Source organism: Mastomys coucha, unplaced genomic scaffold (genome assembly GCF_008632895.1).
Source record: "Mastomys coucha isolate ucsf_1 unplaced genomic scaffold, UCSF_Mcou_1 pScaffold3, whole genome shotgun sequence".
NCBI classification, from domain to species: domain Eukaryota; kingdom Metazoa; phylum Chordata; class Mammalia; order Rodentia; family Muridae; genus Mastomys; species Mastomys coucha.
This window is the reverse complement of record NW_022196909.1, coordinates 68,759,956-68,767,918: the sequence shown is the minus strand read 5'-3', so window position 1 is coordinate 68,767,918 and position 7,963 is coordinate 68,759,956. Positions and strand designations below refer to the sequence as shown.

The window sequence follows — 7,963 nt, the reverse complement described above, 5'->3', positions numbered from 1 at the left end:
TTTTTGGAGGGGAAACTGGGAATGGAGAAATTTACATGTAAATAAAGAAAATATCTAAAAGGAAAAAATAAAAAAGAATCCTTAATGTGGTCTGTTCTTACCAAGTCTCAAATGGAATCCCATCAGCCCCTCCCACACCAGGCTCTGCAAAAAAAAAAAAAAAAAAAAAAAAAAAAAAAAGAGCTTCTACCTCTTTACCTGTGTTCTCCTGTCTCTCTTTGAGGGTGCTATTTATCTCTTTCTTAAGTCCTGTATCATCATCATGATAAGTGATTTTATATCTGATTCTTGTTTTTCCGATGTGATGGTGTGTCCAGGACTTGCTATGGTAGGAGAATTGGATTCTGATGATGGAAAGTGACCTTGGTTTGTGTTGTTTATTTTCTTACTCTTGTCCCCAGCCATCTGGTTAACTCTAGTGCTACCTGCCCTTGCTAAATCTGACTGGAGCCTGTCCTTCCTGTAATCCTGGTTGTGTCAGAACTCCTCAGAGTCAAGCTGTCTCTGTCAACAACCTCTATCATATAAAATACATTTATATCCTAATTGGATTGTAAGTTTTTGGTTGCTTCTATGTGTTTTTAACATCGGTAGTGAAGTAATGCAGAGTTTCTGTAGGTAATGAGTCCCCTCTTACAATCCAAACCAAACAGAAGCTTCTTCCCTTCAATGTTAAGTTCATAACATCCTAGAGTCACTCCAGCTTATGTAAGGAGCCACCTGTGTGTCCAACCAGGTACTGATTAGCAGTAGATTCAGGGTAAACTGTGGAAACTTCTTATTTAAGAACTTAAGCCTCTTCTGGCTTTGTCTTCTATTCAGAGTTGAAATTAACAGTACTTGAATAATTGTTCTAAATTGTAAAACCTATTATGTTTATTAAGTGCAAGATTGCACTCATAATTTACCTATTGGTAATTTTTAATTATTGTTTTTGGAGCAAAGAATGAATCAAGTAAATGAAATATTACATCTGAAGTGTAGCTAAGTAATTACTGATAATTGACTTCTTTTTTCATAATTTATTCACTTTAGAACCCAGTACTCACTCCCCACTCCTCCCCTTTACACTGTTCCTTCCCTCATTTGCCCCTCCCCTTCTTCTCTGAGAAGAGGGAGTCCCTCCCTGTGTATCATCAAACCCACTGCAGTACTAGGCATATTGACTCTGATGCCCACTGATGCCAGACAGGGTGCCCAGGTTATATGGGAACTGGATGCACAGGAAGGCAAAAGGTTCAGAAACAGCCCTCACTCCAGCTGTTGTGGGACTTGTATGAAGACCAAGCTTCTCAGGAAGCTTTCAAGTGTCCAGGTTAGTTGATTTTGGTGGTCATCCTCCGGAGTTTCTATTCTCTTACCCTCCCCTAATCTTTCCAACAATTGTTCCACAAGACTCTTCGATCTCAACCTAATTTTGGGCTGTGGGTCTCTGCATCTCTTTCAATTGGCTGCTAGGTAGACCCTTTTAGAGTACAGTTGTGCTAGACTAATGTCTACAAGTATAACAGAGTCTCATTAATAATGTCTTGGTTCTTGGCCATAGAATGAGTCTCAATTCAGGCCAGTCATTGGTTGGCCATTCCCTCTGTCTCTGCCCCAATTTTGTCCATGCATATCTTAAGGGCAGGATACATTTTGGGTTGAAGTTTTTGTGGGTACTTTGCTGTCCTTATCTGTCCACTGGGAGTCGTGCCTTGCTACATTTGGTGGCCACATGAGGCATCGTATACCCCACTGTTAAGAGTCTCAGGGACAGTCACCCTCATAGACTCTCTGTGGCCACCTCACCTCATGCCAGCTCTCCAGCACGTCCTAGAAGTACACCTCCCACCAGCCCACCACCAGTTTTCGTTCTCTCTTGTGGGAGCCCTGCTGGGCTCACTAAAGAACTCAAAACCGAAACCAGAGACTTAGCTCGCTGGGGGTTTGGAGCCTATGTAAATGACTCAAGGACCAGATACCAGCTCCTTAGGAAGCCGTGATCCTTTGATCCCTCTTCCCCTTCCTGGAATCCCTTGTATCAATGTTTGAGCTTTGATGTCTGATTCTCACCTAAATGCCAATTGCATACCTGTACTGTCTTTGAGTATAAATGCTCCCCTGTCATTTAGTAAAGCACGCCTTGATGAGAACCATTCTCCTGGCGTCGTGTCTCTTTTCTCTGCCACCCATTGCAGGTTTCCAAATCCTCGGTTCGTGGAACCCCACACAAGTAGGAGCTGCGGGACGACATCCTACACTCTCTCTCCTGCTCCTTTACACATGACCCCCCCCCCGTTTGTTCCCTTCTTCATCTTCTCTCCCACCCAGTTCCACCTCTTCTGATTATTTTATTCCTCCTTCTGAGACTTGAGCATCCTCAGTTGTGCCTTCTGTCTTGTTTAGCTTCTTGGAGGTCTCTAGAGTATAGCATGGGATTCTGTATGTTATGGCTAATATCCACTTATAAGTGAATACATACCATTAATGTTCTTTTGATATAGGTTGCCTCACTTCATGAAGTCAATTGTTGATTGTAGAGCTTGAGCCATGGTGTTCTGTTGGTTAAACTGTCTCCTGTACCAATGCATTCAAGAGTATTTACTATTTTCTCTCCTATGAGATTTAGTGTATCTCATTTTATGCTGAGGCCCTTGATTCACTTGGACTTAAGTTTTGTGCAGAGGGATAAATGTGGACGTATTTTTATTCCTCTGCATGTAGACATCTTGTTAGTCCAGCACCATTTGTTGAAGATGCTTTCAATTTTCCATTTTATGGCTTTGACTTCATCAAGAATGAAGTATCCATAGGTGTGTGAGTTTATTTCTGGATCTTTAATTCAATTCCATTGGTCAACATGATTATGCCTGTACAAATACCATGCAGGTCCTTTGTTTTGTTTTTGTTTTTTTTTTTTTATCACTATTGCTCTATAGTACAACTTAAGGTCAGGATGGTGATTCATCCGAAGTTCTTTTTTTGTTCAGAATTGTTTTGGCCATTCTATTTTTTTTCCCATATGAAGTTGAGAATTGGTCTTTCAAGGTTGATAGAAAATTGCATTGGAATTTTGATGGAAATTCCATTGAGTCTGTAGATTGCTTTTGGTAAGATGGCCATCTTTACTATGTTCATCCTACTACTCCAAGATCACGGGAGATCTTTCCATCTTCTGATATCTTCTTAAATTTCTTTCTCCAGGGACTTTTAGTTCTTGTTATGCAGATCTTTCTCTTGCTTGATTAGAGTTACACCAAGATATTTTACATCATTCATGGCTATTGTAAAGGATGTTGTTTACCTAATCTCTTTCTCAGCCCCTTTATCATTTGTATAAAAGAGGGCTACTGATTTTATTGAGTTAATATTGTATCCAGCCACTTTGCTGAAGGTGTTTGTCAGCTGTAGGGGTCCTCTGATAGAATTTTGTGGGTAGCTTATATATACGCTATCATATCATTTGCAAATAGCCATATTTTGACTTCTTCCTTTTAGATCTGTATCCCCTTGATCTCCTTTAGTTATCTTAGTTACTCTAGCTAGAACCTAGCTCAGTGTGTTGGGCTTTGGACATATGGGAAGGGATACCTTGCGAGGCCTGCCACCTATTCCTGTATGAGCTTGCATGCTTGTCAGTGTGTGTGTGTGTGTGTGTGTGTGTGTGTGTGTGTGTGTTTGAGGTAGTTGTGTTTAAGTAGGGGATACCTAGTAAGACACCTAGCCATGTTTGGAGCTTTGTCTGTGAGAAAAAATATCTTTCTGTGTGTGTGTGTGTGTGTGTGTGTGTGTGTATGTGTGTATGTGGGGCTTTGGATGTAGGTTGAGGATTACCTAGCAAAACCTCACACTTAGAGAAGCTTTGCTCACATGGAGCTTTGCTTGTAGGAAAGCAGGACATAACTCCTGTGTGAGTGAGTGTGCTAGTGTGAGGAGCATATGTGCTTGTGAATATGTGTGCAGTAGATTGGCTACAGAACTGAGGGTATCTAGCAAGGCACAATGTCTATCTGAGTATGTTCAGCAAGGCCTGTTTCCCAGCCATGTATGCATACTTGGGCCAAGAGTGGAGAATTGTTTACTTAGACCGAGGACTGTCTTGAGATGTAGAGGTGTACAGCAGGGATTAGGTCTTGGTATCTGTGGCTCTGCATGTGAAGTGTTGCATACAACTGGGACAAAGCTAGAGCTGCATGTAGTCTTTTAGAATTGAATTGAGGGAAGAGTACACATGAACTTCTATGTATCATATCCTCCTTACCCATATCTCACACAAACAATGCTACAACAAGCCTTGATGTATTGCCTTTCCCTGCATCTCAAGCCTAGATGTAATGCTTGATGTCAGGCCTTGAAGGCCACCTAACTAACTTCCCCCCACCACACACACATACATTCACTGCTACATCCAAACTATGCTACAATCCAAATACATACAACCTTAGCCTCACATTCATTGCTAAGTAAAGGAAGTGCAATACATCCTCTAACTTCTCACCATGACCACTACCTCTCCCATCACTATGACCAACACACACACACACACACACACACACATTGTTCTTTAAAACACCATCACATCACCACCACTGTTTCACATTCATTGTTATATATCAGGCAGTGTTGGACATCCCTCTGGTATCCTACATAAATTGCTGTGTATCATATCCTACTGGACAGCTCCCAATTGCTGCCATACAATATACATTGTTATGTTCATAAGACACTGCAGAGCATTTTCCTGTTGTTTCCACATAGAACCTTCTTAGTATCAGGAACTGCACCCCCTTTACCCACAATCCTGCTGACAAATCGTGCACATGCACTACTAGTTACTGGCTCCATAGACACTCCTTCCCCTGACCCCATACCTGAAGCACACTGCTTGGTTTCAGACCTTTCTTTAAAACTGTCTGAGCCTTTATTCTGTAACAGCTCATTCAGGTCTCTCAAGTACTAAACTGTATATAGTGTACACCAGCAGACCATGTTTAATAAATTTCTCTTCCCACATCTATATTGATACCCCAAAAGCACTGCTAACTTTCAGCCATGCTAATACCACTGCCTCTCTCTAGTAGTGTATACTAGCAGCAGACTGGTGATATTTTAGGTAAGGCTTGGTGCCTAGTATTGTATGAATGCCTGCAATATGCATAGAGTGGCAGTAAGGGCCTGATATCTGAAAGCTTGCATATGTCAGACATAGGGGTGTCTATCAGAGCCTTAAAAATTGCAGTGTTTTTTTCGCCGTTAGTGTATACCTGGGTAAGGAGTTGTCAAGCTTGGTCTGATACCTAGGATGTTATGTGGGATGAAGAAATGGTGTTCAAATGAACCTCATACACAGCACTCTAAATGCCCCTTTGGTTAGGGAAGAGGGTAATGTCCAGCATGGCATGGTAGCTAGCAGTAAAATCTGATGCACAACACATTAGTGGCAGAGGCAAGATTCCAGCAGAATCTGGTACCTAGCTGGTAGGTGTGCCCAGGAGAAGGGTGCCCAGCAATTCTAATGCCAAGCAATTTTGTAAGTCATGAGGGGAGGAGAGGCTCCTAGCATGGTCTGATAGCTAGCGATTTATGTGGAGTACAAGGTCAAACAGGAACTGATACTGTCAGGAGCCATTACAAGGAGAAGCTAAAAACTAGCAGGTGACATTCCTGAGATGGGTCTGCCTTAGATTAAAAAAATCTATGATAGATTTGCTCCAGTAGGCAAGGCCCAGGAGAAATCCATATTAGGAAAAATTCCCATCCTTAATATGCTTTTATGTTATTATTAAGTATACATACCAATCACTAGGTATTGAGCCACCCTTTTAAGCAAGTCTCTGCAGACCTACGAATATGTACTATCTTGTAGTGATGCTATATAGACAAAATAAATAGTAATTCTATAAAATTCCTGATTTGATTCAAATAATTTTAGAAAGAAAGTTTTTAGAGATGATCTTAGTTGTTAGAAAGATGTAATAAAGTTAAAATCAAGAATAGAATGTGCCTACTCTTCAGAATAGTAAGTAAAGCTGCATAATAAGAAATACAATGAGCTTTCATAATTACACTAAAAGGAGAAATAAACTTGGGACAATTTTGTGTTCAAGGAAAAACATTTAGGTCAAAGAATAAAGTCACAGGTGTGCACTATGATAAGGCAAGACCATGTAAAAAATGTTGCTTTGAACTTTTAATGAATATATTATAATGAAACACTACATCCTTCTGTAACTCCTATTTTATGTAACATTTTGTCTCTGAGGTAAGTTTCCAAAGAACTTTTTGTTTAAGAAGATATTAAAAAACCAGAGAAAAGAAACAGAGTTGCTGGTTGAATGGTTTGGCTTGGGGAGCTTTGAGCCAACCACCCATCCATTTATCCAAATGTATGTGTCTGTTTGTCTATATGTTTGTGTGTAGGTATATGCATATGTATGTAAGCATGCATGAATAATTGTGGAGTTGATTGTGACAGACAGTTGGGCCTGGCCAGAGTGTGGGTGTACAAATATTTGAATGTATATATGTCTGTGTATAATTGTCTGTACAAAGCCATCTTATTTCTTTTTGTTTCCCTCCTCTCTGGTTTACAAAGAGTTAACCTGTTTAACCAGAGAAACTTCTGGCTGACCCACCAAAGAAAGCACTATCAATAAATCTTTTTTTTTTAATAGAAAAAAAGAAGCATTGCTTTCTATTTAAAGTAAACATATTGAACAACAGCAGTGGCACAGAATATGCTCGAGATGGGAGGGTGAAGCTGCAGGGCTCCCACATAGAGCCCATTATTATAAACACCAGGAGGAGGAGAACCGGATAAACCACAATGAGTGTGTTCCAGCGAAGTGTTTGCCAAGTATGTGCCCAGGTCTATTACAGCTACTGAGCAAATGAGTTGGCACGAATAGTTATGTCCTTAATGTGTACATCATTATGAGGTCTGTATGTCTTCTCATTTACTGGTAACTTCTTCAATTCATGCAAAGCCTCCAGACCATCTATTACCTTTCCAAACACTGCATATTTCATGTCCAAGGGTGGCTGCTTGCATAGGTAATGAAGAACTGAGATCCATTGGTATTTGGGCCATTATTAGCCATAGATACAGCACCTCGAATATTGTGCTTCAGATATTCACTGTACTCATCCTCAAACTTCTTGCCCCAGATACTGCTGCCTCCTCTTCCAGTACCTGTTGGACCTCCTGTTTGAACCATGAAGCCCTTGATGTTTCTATGAAACACACAGCCTTTGTAGTAATTACTGGCACAAAGAGCCAAGAAATTCTCACATGTTCTGGGTGTTCTCTCACAGAAGACTTCTATCTTGATATCTCCCACATCTGTATCCAGAGTCACAGGCATTCTCCTTCTTGATGGTTCTAGGAAGCACTATTTAATTTTTCAAAGCTCCCACTTCACTCAGCACTGCTGCTGCGGGAACAGAAAAGCCTCAACCACAGGTGCCGGTATGCCTGCCAGGTCCAAAGGCGTCTCATTCTCTGCTGTTTTATGGTGAGGTGCTAAACAGTTTCCAACCTTAGAGGAACTCAGACAGGCAGGTTAGCTAGCACAGCAAAGTGACTTACACTAGGATAGATACATGTTTTATTATTATACAGCAATCCTAAATATCTTGTAAGACCAAGTCTTACCTCCGAAGCTCTTCCCTCTCAGCTTCCTCAAGAAGAACCAAACAAGAAACAAGAAGAGCTAGGGCTGGTCCCAGGCTTGATACCTTGATGTGGATGTGAGGTCACAGGGGTGGTGGTATGTCCAATAGGCTTGATAAATAACAGTGTATATCAGACAATAGCAGTGGAGGAAGAGGGCATCCAGATAGGACCCATACCTACTAAATATACATTAGCTTATGAGTGAATGGCTGTCAAGCAAGATCTGATAAGTGGGGGCTGTGATGTCCCGGGGTGACTGACACTTCACAGTGTGTGAGGTTTATGGGGCTGCCACCAGAGCCTGAT

General features: G+C 41.1%; 1 pseudogene; it reads right to left on the bottom strand.

The window, feature by feature from the left end:
* Positions 1-6,861: 6,861 nt before the first annotated feature.
* Positions 6,862-7,346, bottom strand: LOC116074958 (annotated as a pseudogene).
* Between the last annotated feature and the right edge of the window lie 617 nt (positions 7,347-7,963).